At 35.3% G+C, this 21,382-nt stretch overlaps 1 protein-coding gene across 5 annotated transcripts in view; it reads right to left on the reverse strand.

The window, feature by feature from the left end:
- LOC128860653 (MOB kinase activator-like 2) overlaps positions 1 to 21,382 on the reverse strand; it is a 99,998-nt gene that overhangs the window by 18,237 nt on the left and 60,379 nt on the right. Inside the window, exon 1 of one of the 5 annotated variants that reach the window (XM_054098303.1) lies at positions 11,225 to 14,969. The exons of 2 other annotated variants lie outside the window; for them this stretch is intronic. The gene's annotated coding sequence lies outside the window, so the exon portion shown is untranslated. Of the gene's footprint in view, positions 1 to 10,042; positions 14,970 to 21,382 lie in introns of those variants that run through there. 2 more of the 5 variants (XM_054098302.1, XM_054098301.1) reach the window with 2 other exon arrangements.

Raw genomic sequence — 21,382 nt, forward strand, 5'->3', positions numbered from 1 at the left:
CTGGGCCATGAATATTTATTATTTGTTGTAATTTATTCCCTTAACGGTCGTAGGCAACAGCAACGAAACAATAAATACAATTGTGTCACAATGAAAACAACAACAAAAACAATAGCAACTTTAACAATAGCAGTTACAACATAATAAGAGCTAGAGCAGAAATGTAGTTTGTAGGTGTTGAGTTGAGTTGGGTGAAGTGACGTAAGGTGAGGTGATTTCAGGCGAGTGGAGTATAAGTTGCTCACGAGGAAGCTGAAAGCAGAGCAACAACAGAACAGAGCACAACTATTACTAAATAAATTGTATAGCAATACGTCTGGCAGCTGGTGGAGTCAACAGCCTGCCTATCTGCATGCACGCAGCAAGTATGGATGTATGTATGAATGTATGTGAGGTAATGAGTCAATATGTACTTATACATACAACATAGAGCGACTGTGCACAACTTAAACGATATTTACACTGGTGTCTAGAAAGCCGTATTTGCTTTAATGCAGACAATTTTCGTGATAGGATTCTAATTTACTTAAATACCCAAAAGTAAACTGGGAAAAATTAGGCTACCGCAATAGTAAGGCTGACAGACTATGCTGCTAGTTGCCTTAATTGTGTAATATACGCATTTATAATTATATTTCAAATAAATAAATAAACAAATATTAATTACTTACTGCCAGCGCCAAAGTAATCCAGAGGGCCAAGAAATATATTTTGAGGTTAACCAAATTTAATTAAAAACCATGAACTTCAAATTGACTTTTACGAATAGAGTTAACTAAAGTGCTGAACAGGAGATTGTGCGCAGGAAGGAAGGCTGAATAATTAAGAACGACACAAATCGATTTTGATAAAAAAAATTGGTAATTCTAGAAAGATTTTCTATTAGAAATTGCAAAAATCGATATTTCAGTGAAGTACAGTCGAGATTTGGAATTTTTGGGCTATTACAGTTCATTAGCAAAAAAAATTATACCTATCTATGTACAAGGTGGCGCAAAATGAATCACCCTATCGAAAGATTTTCTAATTTGTGCAAATGACGTCGTACGTCAAACATATTTAACACTCGTGAACAAGATAGTTGCAGTATAAAAGCAGAAAAGCAAGCGCGTAAAAGTCAAAATAAATATTTCCATCACTCCAAATGTCTATTTTTTTTTTTTTTTTTTTTTCAATAATCAAAAAATGCAGTATTAATTACAAACTGTGAAAAACAGATCAAAGCTAAACAACTTAACAAGATACGAGGGATGCCTTTTATGCGCCGGGATTTGGCAACCCTGGTGTTGCAATCTGGCAACTGACAGCTGTATCGCAAAGTTTGACATTTTTTGGCTTTTACGTACTCAGAACGTTTTGAAATACCAGCGCTATTTGTGTTGTTTACAGTAACTTAAAAGATTCATCTCGGTCCAAAAATGGAATTAAATCGGGAACATTTTCGTGCGATTATTTTTTACAACTTTCGACGTGGATTAACCCAGCAACATTGCATTAATTCATTTTTTGGCGACGAAGCTCCATCAAGGACCAGTGTTTATCGACGGTATGGTGAATTCAATTGTGGTCGTAGTTCACTCCAAGACGAATTTCGTGAAGGTCGTCCAAAATCAGTTGTTCCGAAAACCATTGATGCTGTGCGCGAACTGATATTGCAAGATCGTCATGTGACCTTCGTGAGATTGAGACAATCTTAGGCATTAGTGGGACCAGCATACATTCAATATTGCATAAACAGTTGACTGTCAAAAAAATTTGTCTTCCAAGAAATTAGGAAAACCAATCGCCAAAGACGGATCACGCTTCACCAGGACAACGCGAGCTCTCACACATCGGCTCAAACAACTGTATTTTTGAGCACCCAAAACATCGAATTAATGAGTCATCCGCCGTATAGTCCTGACTTGGCACAGAATGACTTCTTTTTATTCCCGTACGTAAAAAACAAACTGAGAGGTCAACGTTTTTCGACACCTGAAGAAGCGGTTGCGGCATTCAGAATGCATGTTTTGGAGGTACCTCATTCAGAGTGGCAAAAGTGGTTCGACAATTGGCTCAAACGCATGCAAAAGTGTATAGAACTTCATGGAGAATATTTTGAAAAACAATAAAGTGATTTTCGATGATTAAAATTTGTTTTTGTTCTCTAATTCCGAAATATAAAAGGCACCCTCGTATAAAAACTTGAAAAAATAAACTTAATATATAATTTACTTATTTCGTTTTAATATAGGCAATGTAACATTTCTTAAGGTTTACTAAGAAATAATATTTGATAATAGTCTAAAAGTATTAAAAAAAATTAAATGATTAATTTCGCGCCAGAGGTTCACAACCACCATATTCGCCTTATTCAGCTTCGTTTGTAGTCACAGAAAATAGATAATCGACATAAGTCACTACGTGAACTAAAAGCTCTTTGGAAAATCGAATTTAACTAAAGTAGGAAAAAATGTTGTCCAAAATGTACTCCAACGGCAGGCTACTACTTTGAAGATATGAACGTCAAAAAAGAGATTCAAATTCACCCATCAAGTACGTAAATTTATCAATAGGCACTTAAATTTATAGCTACTCCACATAAAGACACACAAGCAATTGTCATCCTGCTATCACCCGTACTTGTTTGTCATAATGAAACAGAAAGGAAAACAGTAGCAATGCTCAGCATATGGAAACTAATTATTTTTAACTGCTAACAAAATATTTTTTTTCTGCCTATTTTCTATGGGCCTATTTTCTATGGCTATACCCGCTCACCTCCTCGGCTTTCCGCACTTTCCACTCCTACTGCGACAGCATAGCTTATCAGCGAGCATATGGTCGCTCCGTAGTCTGGCTGCCACATGACTGCCGCCAGCACTGCTGTGACACAAAAAATAGGTAAATAACTCACACAACAAATGAGAACAAGGCACAAGCACACAGGCCTACAAAAAATTCTCAAACAAGCGAAGCAAATGCATGCCTACATACCTGTAAATATGTATAAGAATACACGAGCATGACTACAGGCCATTCTTATCTCTGCACGCATGAAATGCAAAGCGCTCGTAAATTGCAACTAACCGAAGGAGTGAGCACGAGTGGGCGGGAGTGGACACGGCTGTGGTTTGCAGCTTTACTCCAGAGACGCAACAGCTTGACAGCACAGTGATTGGCACCTCAAGGTCCTGGCGGTGGTTCACATGCAATACATAACACATGACCAATATAAATGCAAGCGTGAATGTGTGTGTAACAGATTCGTATAAACTGATTTACATGAAAATTAATAGGGAAAGCAGCTGCTCATCGATATGTATCGCATGTTTGGTATGCGTCAAGGCACAAGTGTAAAATGTGAAATGCATTTTTGAAACGAAATAATGTCAGCAACAAATGTACAAGCGTGTGTGGGTGGGGAAAGGGTATGGATGGCTGGTATGTGCTGAGCAAAGTTAAACTACACGCAATTGCATAACCTAAAAATAAAGTGAAAATTTAATTAAATAAAATTAAATGCATAACATATTTTCACTTTGAGTCGCGTCTTAACGTCACTACGAAATTTCGCTAAAAACCTGTTGGCTCAACTGTCAAAAGACTTGCTCATATTTTGCAGTTAAGTATATAAATAAATGCAATTATTAAGTTGAGGAGTTTGGTTTATTTCCATGAAGTCTTTAAGACAGCAGCTCACAAACCAGTTGCAAGCGCTTATATCTTATTTTACAACAAATAATTTGAGCAAATTAGTGAAGGTAGTAAAAATCGAGTATTTAATGTATTCTTCATTTCATGCATACTTCTTATTGTGATGAGGTAATACAGGGAAATACTAAAAGAAAATTTGTGTCGCATTTAGCACGCCAAAGCGTATGAGTGACGCTGGCTGAGTGACGTGAAAAAGCAAGTAATCGTAACGCGAAATATTTGCTGGATATGGGAGGGGTTATCGAATACTGTGCCGAAACGCGTTAGGGCCTAAAACTTTTTTTCTATGCCTGGCAACTTCTGTTTCTCTAAAACTGTGGCGTGCACGTGAGTTTTGAATAATTATTATTATTTCTTTTTTTTTTTTCACTTGTTCTTAGTATACATTTGTTCAAATAATATTGCTTAGATGGAAAGAATATAAACAAACAAATCATACGTTATACGCATCTGTGGTCACAATCAATAACTACTAATACTCAAACTCCTATCTCTCTGGTCCACATTATTACAAAACGTTAACACACACAGATGCACCCAATAATAGCACAGCGACATTTTGCAAGGTTTTAGCTGCCTATTTATTTAAATTTAATTGTTTTTTTTTGCTTTGATAAAAATGTAGGTATATAGGTATGTGTACAACAACTATATAATACTATGTGTACAAAGCTATATAACTCACAGTTGCACACGTTGTGCACAATTTTACAAAATTCAATTTTGGTATAATTTTGTTCAAGTAACCCAAAATTCGAATTGTTTTTCGATATATTTTTTTTTCCTTTTTTCTTGACGATGTTATGCATTTTCTTCAAAGACGAATGCTCGATATTTTTTTGTGGAAGAAAATAAACGGGCTCTTCTGCCTACTCAGAATTTTCCTAAAAACTCGAAATTTTGATGAAAATTGGTGTAATTTTTTTTTTTGCAAAAAATACGAAGTTTTGAGTAACATAATTTTGTTTGTGGTATAACCTACATTTTCATTAAAACAAAAACAAAATAAAAAAAAAAACATTACAAAAAATATTTTAAAAATATAAAAAACATAAAAAAAATATTTAAAAAATATAAAAAAAACATTAAAAAATATTTAAAATATATAAAAAAGCATTAAAAACAAACTATTTAAAAAATATAAAAAAGAAAAGTATAGGAAAATATAAAAAAATATAATAAAATAAAAAATAGATAGTCAAAACTCGCTTTCTATTGTTGTAAGCCCCTCTGTATGCTTAACGTGTTCCCTTCATTTATCATTAATGCGCATTTAAGATATAAAACAAATATTCTCGAAACACTATTTTCGACTTACGCGATTATCGCTTACGACAATATGGCTATAGATGTATTAGTTGATTTATAAAATATTCGCAACTAAATCTTACTGAAAAGTTAATGAATGACAAATTGTTTTGTTTGAGGAAAAGTGCTTAATAAGACCTTCGCGAAAAAAATACTAATTAAAAACATTAACGAAAGCGGTGACTACAAGAAAGCAGCTGCACAGATGTTGCCAATTACTTTGAAATTGACAACAAAAAACAAACAAACAAAAATCAGAGATTCATAACGGAAAACACGCGCTGTAAAATAGTAATTATCGAAATGATTTTTGAGAAAATGAGCACAAAATCTAGATACACTTACAAACTGCAATACACACAAAGTAACACTTTGTAAAGACCCAGCAGGGAAAACTTGAAGTAGCGAAATAAATTTTGTATACAGCACTAGTACGATTTCGCTAATTCGGCACCACTTCGCTGTTCAGGCACACCCCGAAAATAAGAAGACACCACATATTAACATTTTTTTTTATATATATACATAGTTCATTCTATAATAAAGACCTTAATAGTCCAAGTTTAAAATCTTGTAAAAAATTTATAAAAATTCATAGAAATTTCAAAATTTTTAATCAGAATTTCTTAAAAAAAAATGTGGTAGCCTAATAAGCTTTAGTATAGCAAAGTGCTCTAAATTTTTGTTAATTTTTTTAAATTTTTCCGCGTAAAAAAAAATTTAAACTGGTTCGGAATTAATGAAAAAGGTCTGCGAGGATAGTAGTTAACATTTGTCGAATTTAAGACTAGTTCCGAAGCACGGAAAAATGTATGCAACCGGGCATAATTGACTCTTCCTTGGGCATCACTCCATGAAAAAGAAAAATTAAACGATTTAGTCGCGGTTCTAAATTCACTAGAAACAACCCAGTACAGTTACGATGGATTTTCCTGCAGGGCATTGCCCTGAAAGCAGTGACAGTTCAGTTAGACATGACAAATGGCGTAGGAATGATTTAAGGAAATAGCGAGCAATAAATACAGACTATGTAAATATCGAAAAGCACTACACACGAACGCGTGAGCGATAGGAAGCCAACTAAAAAACTGAAGTACTTAAAAAATTGTACAGGGGTATTGGCGTGAAACAATGCCATGTTCTCAATTGGAATATTTATTTAGCATTATTTGTAAGTAATACTAGAAGGTCTGAAAAAATATTAAGAGATAAGATACCAGTCATGCTTGTGTCTTTTAAGGGGCACGGACGCCGACTTACAGTGCAAAACATTCTTTTAACGCAAAAGTAATGGAAACAAGTAGCGCAGAGTTTAAGTTCGAGCGAAATCAAATTTACGATACCCAACGCACTTCAACTTCAAATAATATTTACTTGAAAGTAGGCGCTGTACTCCCCATAAGCGTATTTCTTGAACTTAAATGGTATGTTATAGAAAATGTAAGAATATTTGCTTTTTTACTAATATATAATTTTTTTTTTTTACACTTTTGAAAATTACTCAATGTGCGAAATGTCGAAAATTCAATTCCTCTTAATGACATCCAGCCGCCAGACTGGCGGCACCGACTTTTACATCTATTACTTTAAGACTAATTACATTTAAAATGCCAATACACGAATTTTTCAATTACGGTTTTTAAATGTCACGCCTTTCGCCAATGTCATGGCAGTAACTCACGGGTAATATTTTCATTCGCACGACTTGTTTTGCTGAAAAAAGCATGGGGTTAGCGAATAAGTTCATAGCGTTTTTATATTTTCTTTTATTTTACAACGATTTGTTTGCTGTTTGGTAAATGGTGAGTATTTCTTCGATAGAACTCTTTCTGCCCTACAAATCTATGTTAACAGTATTTTCGAATTATTTAATTTTTATTAGTTTTGAGACTTAAAAATGGAATACCCCGGAGGCAAAAATCAACATTTTCGACACCTGCTTTTCTTTGATTTTCATTCAAAAAGATGCCAAAGCAGCCCGAGACTTTTGCGACGTGTATGGAGAAGGTGTTATAGGCGAGTATACAGCACGGAAATGGTTTGCGAAGGCCTTCTGAATTCGAAGAAGAAACTCTCAAATCACTTTTGTAGGAAAACGGCCGCCATACCAGTGGTGAAACGGTTCTCAATTACCTTCATTCAATTGGATTTATCGAAAAATTTTGTGCCTGGGTGCCTCAGAAGCTCAACGAAAAAAACAAAGAAAGTCGCCTTCAAATTGTTTCTCAGGATCTCGCCCGCCATCGACCAACACACAGTCATAAGCAACGCTTTTTTTACTAAATCGTCACGGGAGATGAGAAATGGGCCATCACCTTCACCCCGGTTTTTCTCGTCAGTTAAACTAAGTTTAAATGCCCATTTTCCTGGCTTAAACTCAGTTCGAGAAATTCACCACAGTTGAACTGGCACTGAAATATCGGCTCTTAGGAAGTTTGATGCTTGAAACTACAGATTATTTTGATTTATTTCCATAATACATAGTATACAATATTTAAATTATGGTGCAATGACTAAACTAAAACCTTTACCAGAAAGAAACACACTACAGAACCTCGTCAATCAGTCTAGACTTCAGGATTTACATTGAATTAAAGCTAAAAAAGATACAGAAAGTCTTCTATCATACTTGCAAAACGGTGCGGATATATATTTAATTTCTTATACGCCGTATAGTTCTTTTTATATTCAATAACAACAGACATTGGCGACTAACGTCAGTAAACATTTGCATTAAAGAAATGGCAGAAATGCAATATAAAAATATATGAAGAAACAAACAAACGTTCAGGTGGACAGATCCATGCCTACACACACAAGGAATTCAAAATAAAAATTTTAATATTTTAGATTGACACAAACATGAAAACGCTATGCGGCAGTGATAAATAGAAAACACAGACAGCAAACGAGGAAAAATATTTGCAAGCCCAATGCATTGACGGACTACGGAAAGCAGCAGCCATTGCATGGCGGCAGCACAGGTAAGGTCAACCAGCGAAGAGTGAACGGGCGGAGAGCGAGTGAATACAGGAAAAAATAAATTTTAATAGAAAATTGTTGACATTTCAATTGAAAAACAGCTGAGCAGCGGTAGTGGTTCGCATGACGTACGAGAGTTTTAATTAATGGCAATTGCGTGGTGTCATAAAGGTAAATTGGACTGCCAGAGAGCGGTGAGCAGCAAGCAGTTGAATGAGCGCGCGCACTAGGAAGAGCACAGCTGAGACGCCAAGAGACGCGCAGAGCAGCAAGTGCCCAAGTAAATTAAACGAATCGAATTCAACTAATCAGGCAGTTGAAAGTTTAATTAATAAATACGACAATGTCTTGTGGTTGTATAAGCAAAGACAACAACGCAGTACAATAGTGGAAGCAGACAAAGAAGTACGAAGAAGAAGTGGCATTAGCTACGCACAGAAGTCAGAAGAAAGCACAAACACTTGTAAACGCTGAAGAGCTGTGTAAGAGCGATTAGCGCACGAGACGTGAAACAAATGTAGAAAATATTGTGTTTATTATTATTTTTTTCACTCTCCTAGGCCTTTTCACATGCACCCGAATGCCGAAGGTGTGGGCTAAAACAAAATAAACGAGCGACGTGTAACATTCGTGACAAGAGAATAATGGCCAACGAATTATTGCCGAAGAATTATGCGTCAGAGTGGCAAAAGCGAAGAAAAAGAAAAAATAAAAAAACAAGAAGAAAAGTAAACAGTGCTTAGCAAAAATTGTCTGCATTTGTACAACATTTAATTTACACAGCGGACATTTAACGAGTAATGTCACATGCCGTAAATGCATTCCCTATGTGCCTCCCCACTTTTAATAACCCACACGCTTTGGGAACCTTACAAAATCCGTCCTGAATTTGTCTGCGTCTATGAGGTGCGAGCGACGAATGCGGAAGAGACACGTTAAGTTTCATAATTATTAGCAAATATTGTAAGTAGAAGAAAAAATAAATATAAAAATTGTCGATTCACACTATGCGGCGACGCTTTTATTACAACACGGATATTGGCAATAAAAATTCGGGTGACTTTTAATAGGTTACAACTTTTATGGATAGCTGTGCACGATATTGGTATTGGTGAGCAGAAATAAATTATGGCCCGAAATGGCTGCACACTTTTTAGTCACTTTTATTAGTATTTTTTTGCATTTATTATTATTATTATTTTCTATTTTTTATGAAATGTGAAGGGGAGATATGTAGCTCCTCGAAGTAGCAGCAATAACTACCACCACTCGCTTCAATTCGAAACGCTAATCACATATTTTTATTATTATTCTTTTTCTGAATATCACTTTTATTGTATTATTGATCGCTTTGACATTGATCGCACATATTTTTAATTAAAACAACTTCCAATCCACTTTCTCGCTTAAGTTACTACACTTTTTTTTTGTCGAGCAATTTTCACCACTTTAGCACTGTAGACCACTTTTTGCTAAACGCACGTTTGCTCTCCAGCTGTGTATATAACTTTTACTCTTCATACCTTAAAGCGTTTTCATTCACTAATTCAACGAATTATGTAGTATAGGAATTTTATAGCAGGCTTCATCGAGCAAAGAGATCACAGAACAATTAGTAGCATTATTGTTGTCATTACCAGCGTGAATTCGCACTTGTTAAGTCACGTGATCACGAGGTCTAGACAGCTGCTAATTTTTACTTTTCTATTTTTTCATTAATAATTTATGATTAGTGAATTGAAATAATTTTGAAGCGCTATGTGGTCCGTAAGCCAAATGGATTTAGAACTCAAATGATTTAATGTGGTTTTCCCGGTTCAACGAGCAGTAATCAACAATTATTAAGTCACGCGATCAAAGGTCTGGACAGCAGCTTTTTTTGAGAGTCTATTTCATTGAATTTTTATGATTAATGAACTGGAAAATTCCCATAAACACTCATGCATAATATTCCTAGGTTCAACGATCACTGTTCTTTACTGTGATCAGCTTTCGCAGGAAAAATTATGAGCCGCATTATTAGTAAATTCAAATCTTTCATGAGGTCACTACTCACACTTTCACGATCAGTAATATTTACGCTTTTCCCACTTGAAATCACTAATATTTGCTATAACTCCTTCTACGGATGACAGAGTAAGCGACCGACGATTGTTGAATTATTTACATTATTGAGGTTAGTACTCACTAAGCCAAAGAATACAAGCCCCGGACATACATAGGTATGTATAAGCTTTCTATTTTGTTAAGGAGGTTGAAATCAAAATGTCAGAAACATTATCAAAGATTCCGCCACAACAATGGCATATGGGCATGCGCCCACTAACACTATATCATTCCTCCACTACTGCTAATTTCCTATTTTCTGTGTATAGGCTTTTTTCTGTTGAACGATCAGTGATCTTTACTATCATCGGAGACAAAAGGAAGACACTTTTTTTAGGGGAGCAAATACTTTGACAATTGCTAAGCAAACAATTGTTGTTGAAAATGTTGGAATTTCATCTGTAGAGCTTTAAAACAATTACATTCGTTTTTTACTAGTATTCGATTTTTCTGTATTTCTATTCCTTTTAAAATTATGCCAATCCAATTTAAAAATATATATTTTTTTTATATAACATTGAAGCTATTGTAAGTAGATAATGGCGGTGCTCAAAGCAGGCGATTTATTTGTTACGCTTAAATTCTCGTTATCACTGTTTTTATTTTAAGACACATTATCATAGGCGTGTAAGTAGCTCCGCCGTGTTCGCGTATAAATTTACTTGCATACATTTCCTTGTGCGATTTGCGCATAATAAAATCTAATTTTGTCTTACACGTTTCTAAAGCAAAGCACGATTGTTACAAATTTCAGTATATTTAAAAATGTCAGCAGGTCAATTTATGACACCAAGTGATTCATTTCATTTACTTGTACGCGCACTTATACTCGTATTGTCCAGGCCGCATTCGATCGACGGAGCGCTTGAAGCACTCTACACTTCACACTTGGCTGAGTAAAGTCATTGTGGTAAACAGGCAACGTGCACATTCAACACTTATCAAGCGGATTTGATTTTCACAGCTTGTTGCCTTTCAGAAGTTTTGTAAATATTTGCAAAATTATGAAATTAAACAAAAAGCGCAGCGGCACAGGTAGTACGGTACATTACACACCAGCTGTCGTTACTGCGTTGTTAGTAGATTAGTTTAATATTTTTCTTCTATATGTTTTTTTTCGTTTTTTTTTTACTTATTCTTCCTCTTATTTTTGTTCTCACGCTGATTTTGTCGCGTAGTTATTACATGGTCGTATGTACCAATAAAGCAACTAGCCGCTCGACCGACCGACTAACTAGCACTACTAGTGTTGGACGCGTTGGCACGGACGTTGAGCGCAACACCGCACTGAACAATTGTTGAATTTTTGCAGCCCCCGCCCTGACAGCTCACAATATTTGCACAACTTCTGATCGCGTGTGTGTCTGTGACACACGCGCGTCATTCAATCGCGATTGCGCTCACGATTAATACTAGCGTCAAACTAGCGACTACATACTAGTACATGCATACATACAGCCCTACATACATACATACACATGTTTGTTCATAGATCGCTGAGCTTTGCCGCAAACAGCAGTTCTTTGAGCGCCATCAATTTTCTTTTACAGCTAAGCTGGCTGGGTAAGCGAGCCCTCTGTCGAATGAGTGGTTAGGTGCTTTAATTGATATGTTATCTTGCTGGCTGTTGATATGTGTGTGTGTGTGCTCAAAAGCAGAGAGCTTTGACTATTGAACATTGGGTGGCTTCTGCTTGCAAATAAACAAAACAAAAAAGTTATTTTTACCCATTGTATTTCCTTTTTATTTATTCATTATGCTCTTTCTTTGCATTCTTTTCCACCTTTACGCTTACCTTCACTTAAATTTCGTTGCATTGCTTTTGTCAAGTTTTTGGGCTTTAAGCTTCACCATTTGCTAACTTACGGTTGTTGTTGCACTCACAATTATTTAAAGCAACTTTAATTAATAACTTTTGTTTTTGCGTTATTGCTATTGTAATGGGCAGCTACCGTTCGATTTATGAGCGCCTGTGAAATACACGACCACTTAGATACACACGAACGCCGTGCTAAGTGAATGACGTAGATCGGCGTTCGGCAACTTCTGAGCGACGTGACCACCAAAACAACAAACAGCAGCCATCCGCAGTGTACTCGTTAGCAGGGGAAACACCGATATTTGCAACAAATATCGTTCAGCGCGCGCGCGCGTTATGACGGCAACGACAATGTCATTACACAGCACACCATAACTGGTCGACAAGTGCAGCGCTGCAATGCTGGTGTGAACGAGTTTGGCAACGATCGAGGCAAACGTGCAGTCGCCACCAATGGGGCGAGCAGGCGAGTACGTACATATGTATGAAAATATGTACACATACTGACTGACAGGCAAGTTCAAATTTGTTGAAACAATTAATTTTAGATTTATACTGCTGCAAGTTTTGTTGTTGTAAATTTAATTTTTGCCTGTCATTGTGTAACTATATGATTTGTTGTGTGGATGACCACAGCTGATCGTGCAACTGATCGTCACTGCAACAACAATCACAAGGCGCAAGCAAGTGACCAGCAAAATGGACATGTGTACATGTCTGTATGTATGTATTTTATTTAATTAACCTATACAAGCGAGGAGTAGGAGAAGGCCGTGGCAAGAGAAAAGAAAAAACAGCAGTAAAAACAACAATTATAAAATAAATAATATTAGGTATCGAGCGCTTTAAATGCCTGCTGAGTGACATCAATTGATGATCACGTTGCTTGAGTTGTTCAAGTTGATATTTTTTCATATTTTAGCTGATTCTATTGCTACTGTTTCTGCTGCTGTTGATTGCGAGTAATAATTACGAATCATAAATTTTGATGTTACAAAAACCAGGAGGAAAACATGCGGAAGAAAGGTTGTAAAGACGCGGTGTGTTGGAGATTTCAATTTACGAAAATGTATGTAAATCTTTATTGAGATTTATGTGTTTTAATACTTTTTATTTATTATTATTATTTTTTTTTTAATTCTTACGTTTCTTTTTTGATCTTTTCCCTCTTGTTTTCATTTTTTTTCTTTTTCTTTATTTTAATATTGATTTCATTTTCGTATTTTTTCTTCTTTATTTGAGCTCAAAATTTTTTAAAATATTTTTTGCTAGCTGACCCTAGAGGCAATAAAAAAGCAGATTTTTGATTTTATTAAGTTAATTTTTTTATTAATCAAGTATTTCAATGAAGCTTTAATAGATTGCACTCTTCAGTTAAGCACTTTGTGATACACGACATTTTTTGTTTTATTATCAGGTGCAAGAACAAACAACGCAGATAGTTTTCCGACCCGTGAACATGCCACATATAATTCACCATGTGAGAAACATTGATTTTCTAAATTCAGACCACAAGCTTTCAAGGATTGGCCTTGTGATTTGTTAATGGTCATGGCGATTGCAAAACGCATCGGAAATTGAAGGATTTTAAACTCCAACGGAAGATTGGTTGGGATCATCGGGATCCTCGGAATAAGAATTTTTTCACCTTCGAATTTTCCTTTGAGTATCGTCGCGTAAATCACATTTTTCATCAATTTATTTACCACCAAACGCGTACCGTTGCAAAGTTTTGGTGGGCTTATGTTTCGAAGCATGGTTACTACGGAGCCAACTTTTAGACGTAAATTGTGCGGTGGTAAGTCAGGCACATCCAAGGAGTTTAAAAATTCAATTGGATAGTTGGTGGCTTCATCTTCATTTGTTACACAGTCAATGGATTTGAATGAATGCATTGTTCCAATGATATCATTTTGAATTATGTAGTTTAGGGCATTTACATCTTTATTCTTAGCCGCTAAAATTGCTCGCTCACTCAACCATTCATTATTTTTGTAGTTATTAATGATGGTTGGGAATACTGTATTGATAAGTTCGTCTTTCAATGAGACAAAGTTACAGAAATTCTTAGGAAATGAAATCAATCTGCTCGATTCGTCGACTGGTACTCGACTATTACCGATAGTCAGTAATTGCTCAGAGAAATCTTCAGTAGATGTATCATTAAGTAATGCAACTCTCATGTTTGTTGTCAGCTGAAGTTTCTTCACATAGCGCCATAGATTCGATGATTTGAGGCAAGCGTTTATTTCGTCAGCAGCCGTTGATCTTGGAATTACTGGCAGTGTTTGGCGGAAGTCGCTAGACAGTAAAATCATTGCGCCTCCAAAAAAGTCCGGAAAACTTCAATGCGCCAAAATACTCGCAAACAACGTTCATTGCCCCAATGCAAACGCGAGGATGCAAGCTGTAATCAGTGTTGCAATCATATCGAAACGCTGCTCGATTCAAATCAGCTCTTGATAATTCTCTCTGTTATTCACTCGACGATTTCACATTGCCAACCGAGCCGTTTCACGGGCTGCCTCGCTTTGCTTCTTGTGATTGAGAAGCACGAAGTCGGGCCATACTAACGCGGCGCTCTTCATGGGCAATTCCTTGTGCTTCTTCAGTCGTTTCATTCATTCGCAATGTTTCGTATCCTTCTTGCATTACGGCTTTGTCGGGAAAGATTCGATCGTCTTGGTCGCGGCATCGATAATGATGATTCAAAGAGAATACAAATTACTGTGATTATATATTTATGACAAAATTTATATTATCAAATTTTCTACTTAACCATAGGCAAAATTACGTTTAGCTGTCATTTGCGTTTTGTTATTTCATATCAGATGCGTTTTTGTTATACCACATTTTATAGTGACTACACGGAAACGCGTTCGAATGGGATAAAAAGTATCCTATGTCCGTCTCCTGGTTCTAAGTTACCTCTCCACCAAATTTCAGCCAAATCGGTTCAGCCGTTCTCGACTTATAAATAGTGTACCTAACATGACTTTCTTTTATATATAGATTTACATGTTTCATTTGTATTTTTATGAATCACTTCAGCAATCTACATGAAATCGATACGTTTTCTACAGTGTAAGCAAACAGAGAATGTATAATTTTCAAAGAAAATTGCAAATCAAATATTTATAAGGAAACGAAATTAATTGCCCTTTTCTTCAAACTACATCTTTATTGTAATTTATGCAGCCTATATGCATCCTATTATTTTTAATTGTTATTTGTAAATAATTAATATTAAAAACTCAGAGTAAGTTACTGATAATTTAGATGATATATATTTATATATAATTGGCCCTACGATTCAGATTGTACAACAGTACATGGTATGATTTATTTATGAGAGGCAACGTTAGTGAAAGTTTTAAAATAAAAAATAAAAATTAGAAAAAACACAATTTTTCTCTCACAATCCTGCCGGAAATTTAGTTCTAAGCAGCAAAATTTATAGACATAATTCTTAATTTAAGGGGGGAGCCTGGTTTATGAGGTCTAAAAATTGCATCTCTTTGCGATTTTTGTTTTTTTAAGGAACAAATTAATTTAGCACTGCAAAGTTTTTTCTATCTTTTAATGAACATTTAAAAAGTATAAAAAATGTTTGTACTGGTTAAAATAAGTTGAAAAAAAAATGTTTAACATAGAAATTAGTAGAGCGCTGCAACGTTGGAGTTCCCAACTGGCGTACAAGATACAGCTCGTAATTATTATCTGAAGCAAAAAATTCAAATGGATTTCTAATTATCATGATTTTTTATTCCTGATGAACTAAGAAAACTGAGAGAAATTCCAAAATTTCAACTTTTTGGAGGTTTTAAAGAAAAAAATGCCTTTCTATAAAAAAAAAATTCACTTCAATTTGGTAGGGGAGAATGGGGAGTTGTGAGACATAGGGAGTTGTGAGACATTATTACCTTTCGGCATTATTCATTTGTTTACATTCGATTTTAAGTGTCAACAAGTGTTCTCGATGCGATCTCACTTTTCAGCTAGCATTGGTCATATTTACACGCATTCGACGCGTCTCTCCAGTTACTGTGTTTTGGAATGTCTCGGTAAGTTTTTTTCATCATTTGTTTTGCGATACATTCGATCAGTTGTTGAAGCAAATTGCAAATGTTAATATATACAAATTATTAATTGTCCTATTAGCTTTGAATTTACACATTCACTTGGGCATGAACGTTCGATGTGTTTATGACTACGCGGCCATTTATAAAAAAAAACGATTTGGGGAGTTGTAAGACAACAAATGTGGGGAGTTGTGAGACACCGTTTTTTTCGACGCTTTAACGCATCTTTCATAAGTACCTCGCAATATTCATGCATTGTTTGTATGTATATCATGAAATTTTTGGTTAAATTTGAGTTTTTATTGTTTTAAGTTAAGCAGAAACAACTCCATTCATTGCAATGTATGCGATCGAGCTGTGCACCTAAAGTGCGCCAATTTACGAACTGGTTATTATACATGTTCTCACTGCGAATCATCAGATTGATGGCATTGCATTTTTTATACACTTTTTTATAACAATTGTCTTTTCTTTTTTATTTTTCATCTTAATAAAGAACTAACAACTAAAATAAGTCATTTTTATTGATTTAAGCCATGGTGTCTCACAACTCCCCACATTTTTGTATTTTGTATTATATTTTATATGATTTTATACAATTTTAATTTTAAGGAAAATTGTAGTTTTGTTAAATAGGCCATACCAATAGCTTCCAGTATTCATTGACTAAAGATTCCATCGTTGACATATGCAGAATATTAAGATTTTGAGTAATACGGGTCCAAAAACAAAACCCGTCTCAAAACTCCCCATTCTCCCTTATAAAAATCTTGAAAAAAATTTTTTATCTATTGTATTTTGTTAGTTCAAATAGAAGAGAATTTAATACTGAAGGGAACAAGCTATGATTCATTTCAAAAGGTTCATTAGTTTTGTTTTTCATTCATGTACGCCAATTCAAAGAAATCAGAAAAATGAAAAGTCGAGAAAAGAAGATAAATTTTGTACTAAAGCTGTCCGATCACAGAGTAACTACCTAACGCTCGCCTACCTTTGGCTTTGTATCTACGGAAATATTGAGAATTAAGCTTTGTAACTTTGTGTGAAAATTCTGAAATATATTAGGAATCGCTTAAAACGAAAAAATAAATTAATTTTTTTGACCTTATAAACCAGGCTCCCCCCTTAAATAGTTAGCTCCTACATTCGCTTTACAGAAAACGCATATCATTTTTCTAAGTCGACAAGGAAAATGCCCGGCACAAGATTTGTATAGAATCGAGTTTTCATTCGAAAATATTTATTTTTCTCGAGAGTTTATTGGTTTTCTTAATTAATTAATTTTTTTATTTATTATTTTGTTTATTTATTTATATTTTTTTGTTTTTTTTCATTTATATTTTTTTCTTTTTTTTGTCATTTACTTTTTTATTTATGTTTTTTTTCTTTTTTATATATTTAAAATTTTTTTTTTTTATTGTTTGATATTTATTTATTTTTTTTTTTTTTTTTTAAGTTTAAAAAACATTTTAAGAGGAAAATTTTAAGAAAAGCACCATCCCTGAAATTGTTTTCTTATGTTTTTTATTAATAGCTGCGACTGCAATCAGTAATCCCTACAATTTTCATAATCGGATTCTCATAACTTACCGAGTTATATTCAAATGCGTACTGCGAATCAGCGAAAAAAACTGTACCTATATCTTCGGCGCTTCGATCAATTCACAAACGGGCAGGCGCTTCGTTACAGCAGTATTTTCCACTGATTTGCTGTACGTATCGGAATATAACTCGGAACTATTTTTTTTGAATCTATTACCCAGTTTCACACACTTCCATTATTGTATACGTATACGAGTACATATGTACAGTCGTAAGGGTGTGTCTGTATGAATATACGTCGCATCTCAAGCTTACAATTTGAATATTGACCTTGATACACTCACGAAGCAAAAGTGTAAAACGCGATCAATATTTCAATTTTTTTGCCACGCAATCAACCTCAAAACCACTATCTTTCTATTGTCAAGAGCTATAATCCAATTTACCAGAGCCTGCCCGACTACGTTTCATGTTGTCCTGGAGCAAAGGCAATGGCAGCAGCAAGAGCAGCACCAGCAGTTTGCATGTCATTTCATACTTTGCGCCATTATAATCCAGATGACCTTTCACTCCTTTTATGCGCATTACAGTTTATGCTTTTTGAAGCCAATCCTTAATATTCTGTCCTTTTATTTCCAGTACTGTCCTGGCATTTTGGCTGTTAACGGTATCGCATATCCTGTTTAAATGTCGTCTTGCGTAGCAATTTATGTACACTCTGCGACGGAAATGTGATACGAGTATGGTGAGCTACACGCGCACCCATACACTTACACGTTTACGTGAAAGGAGAGCTGCATAATTTTCGTTTTTGCTGTTTTTCTGTTCAATTTTCTTCTTTCTTGTCGTCGCTCTTGGTCATATTTCTATATTTTTCTTCAGCTCTTCCATTGTTTCAAGCTTTCACTTCATTGTTTCAACGCGTTGTGGTTCAATCATTTTCGTAATTTCGTCGTGTTTTACAAGTATTGATATGCAAATAGGTGTGTGTGTGTGTGGGCGACTATGAATAGGTGTGTATGGGTATGTACGGGTCAAGGATACCAGCGCCATTAATTATTTGATTTACGACTTTGTCATTGTCCACAGAAGAATTCAATTTTTTATAATTTCTTTTTGCTGTCGGTCATTAAACGGATGAAGAATATTAAGTTGGCAAAGGTAAGTGGTTTTTCTTGCTTGTAATGCAATTAGAAAAGTGGAATTGTGTAATGGCGTATTGTACTTGAGAAATTAGAATTTGCATTGTAGATTGAAGAGATGAAAAGGAAATAACTTAACGATTACATTGTTTAGCATACAAATAATCTAAAAGCCGCTGTTCTGACCTGGTTGTGGGTATGAGACAGAAAGATTACGCAGGAGCAGTACTGGCACATTTTTAATTAAAAATTATATGAGTCCTAGAAATTTAGAAAGGCGAGAGAAAGACTTGCCTTCACTTAGTGCTTAGCCGGTAGGCACTTCGTTGAATCCAGTCAAAATACTTTAGGCGGTTACTGAGCCCAGCAAAACGTTTCTTAAAACGGGATTACATTTTACTATTAAATAAAGTTATTATATTATATTATATTATATTATATTAATTTTAATAAAGTTATTTAATTGAAGCAAAGAGATCTGAAATTTTGGTAAAAAGTATCGGAAAATTTTTAAAATTGGATCAAAAAGTAACGATGTATTAAAAAAATGTAAATTGTGAACAACTTTGAAGCAAAAAAAATTGACCCAACTACGACCCACTCGGGAAGGCAGGTTCTGTAATTTAATTCCGAGTGAACTTCATGGAAATTTTCTGGCTATTGCACTCCAAAATGAATTACAGAACTTTCCCAACTAATTGGTGAACATCATAAGTACCAGATTAGGTTAGGTTAGGATAAATTGGTGCACACGTGAGGGGCCCACTTGCGGAATGAATCAAAATTCGTTCATTGTTATGCCATACAGAGAAAAGACAGAGCAAACCGAACTGGAGAAAGAAGGAAGAAGGGGTTTTGGATTGTAGTAAGACGACCAACCGTGGTTTATTACATTCCCATTAATCGGTTAAAGCTACTGATGAAATTTACCAGGTGTATGATATTTAAACCCACAATATCCGCAGGTGTAGCCAAAAAGTAGGAGCCCAGATGTCTGAGTCTTAGCCCCACAAGAGTAGGGCAGCTTAAACGAAGGTGCTGAGATGATGTCCCTTCACCTTCAGACAGCTTCTGCTGAAAGGACTTGGGGCAATTCCAAGATGCACCGCATGAACACCTAACGGGCAATTCCCGATAAACTCGAGAAGAGCTGCGGCTTTGTTAGCCTTGGAATTTCCCTCGAGCGTCCCCGATCTACCCGTGGCTAGAAAAATCTGCGACTTTGCATGTTTGCGCACTAACACAGCGCTTGCTGATTTGACACGAGACGCATTTTTCCATGAGTAGACCACACGTTTTTAAAGGAACCCCAATCCTCTAAATCCTCTGACCAGGGTTTCCTGTCTAGCCAGCTCATCAGCTCATCAGCCAGCAGTTTCCTGCAATGCCACCGTGACAAATTACCCTAATATTGAAGTATTCTGATGCATTCGAGAGAGAAATAAGGCATCCCTCGTCTAATTTCGAACGCACAAACAACGCGTGCAGGCTCCTAATTGCCGCCTGCGTATTTTTTTATTTTATTTATTTATTTATTTATCGTAGTATCATATGTGCTAACTGATGTAGAGAAAATATCTGCTAAGACTTGATTTTACTTCAGCTGATTGAGTGTCAGCGTAGCTTTTTTAATGGACATCAGCCAATCGCCCATGTCCAAGTTGACCCAATTTACTTTTTTTTGGCAATTAATGCTTCAATTTTAATTTTCTGTTATATTTTTACTTTTTTATTTATTTTTCTTTAGTTTTTATGCACCATCAACACAACGAGACAATTCACTTCCAATTTCGAGCCATGCCGCACAGAACAGAGTCAGCAAACACGTCGTACAATTGAAATTTGTAAATTTAGCGCAATGAAATTCGCTCGTACATGTGCAAAAAATAAACAAATATCAAGCAGAAAACGAGTTCTTGGAAATTAAATAAATTAAGAAATCATTCTAAGACAAAACAAACAAGTTGGCGTTGAAAGAAGCGATGCAGTTCATGGAATTTTGTAGCAAATCGTTATTTGGTGAAAATCATTTAATAGTAAATAAATATAAGAAGAAAAAATGGAAAAAGTGATATTCGAAACAACAGAGGGAAGATGAAATCACTTAAGAATAAAAACGCTGACTAAGGCAAATCAGCAACGTCAAAGTCATACGACTTTTAACGGATTTCACTGAATTATTCTGCGGAAAGTGTAAAAATTGCAACCAATTATTCACTGATGTACAGGCTTTCCCTCTTTCGATCCCCAATACACACAGCGCAAATTGCCAAAGGAGTGATTATGAAATATTACTTGCGCGTATTTTATTCGCAGGGCAAAAACAAAAAAATCGCCGCTTGTGAATCATAGGGGCTCATCCAAAAAACAATGCATTCACATACACACTCATACATTCCCATGTACTAAAAGCAAAAACAACATATAAGTAAGTAAACAAAAAATGCAATAACAAAAACGCCTGCTTCATTACAGTAAATTGACAAAGCGTTCGCACGGCAAAATTTATCGTCGTCGTCGAAATCCCGTTGGGACGTTATGACAAAACATAAAATTAAATCTGTTATAAAAAGGGAAAATTAATAAAATTATGCACAGAGTGGCACGTACCAAAGGCAACAACAACACCGAACAAAATCAAAATAAAACGGCACACATGACTTAAAACGTGTTTGTCAAGCGCGCCTTAGTTTGTCTGTGGCGAT

This window comes from Anastrepha ludens, chromosome 4 (assembly GCF_028408465.1).
Source record: "Anastrepha ludens isolate Willacy chromosome 4, idAnaLude1.1, whole genome shotgun sequence".
Classification (NCBI taxonomy): domain Eukaryota; kingdom Metazoa; phylum Arthropoda; class Insecta; order Diptera; family Tephritidae; genus Anastrepha; species Anastrepha ludens.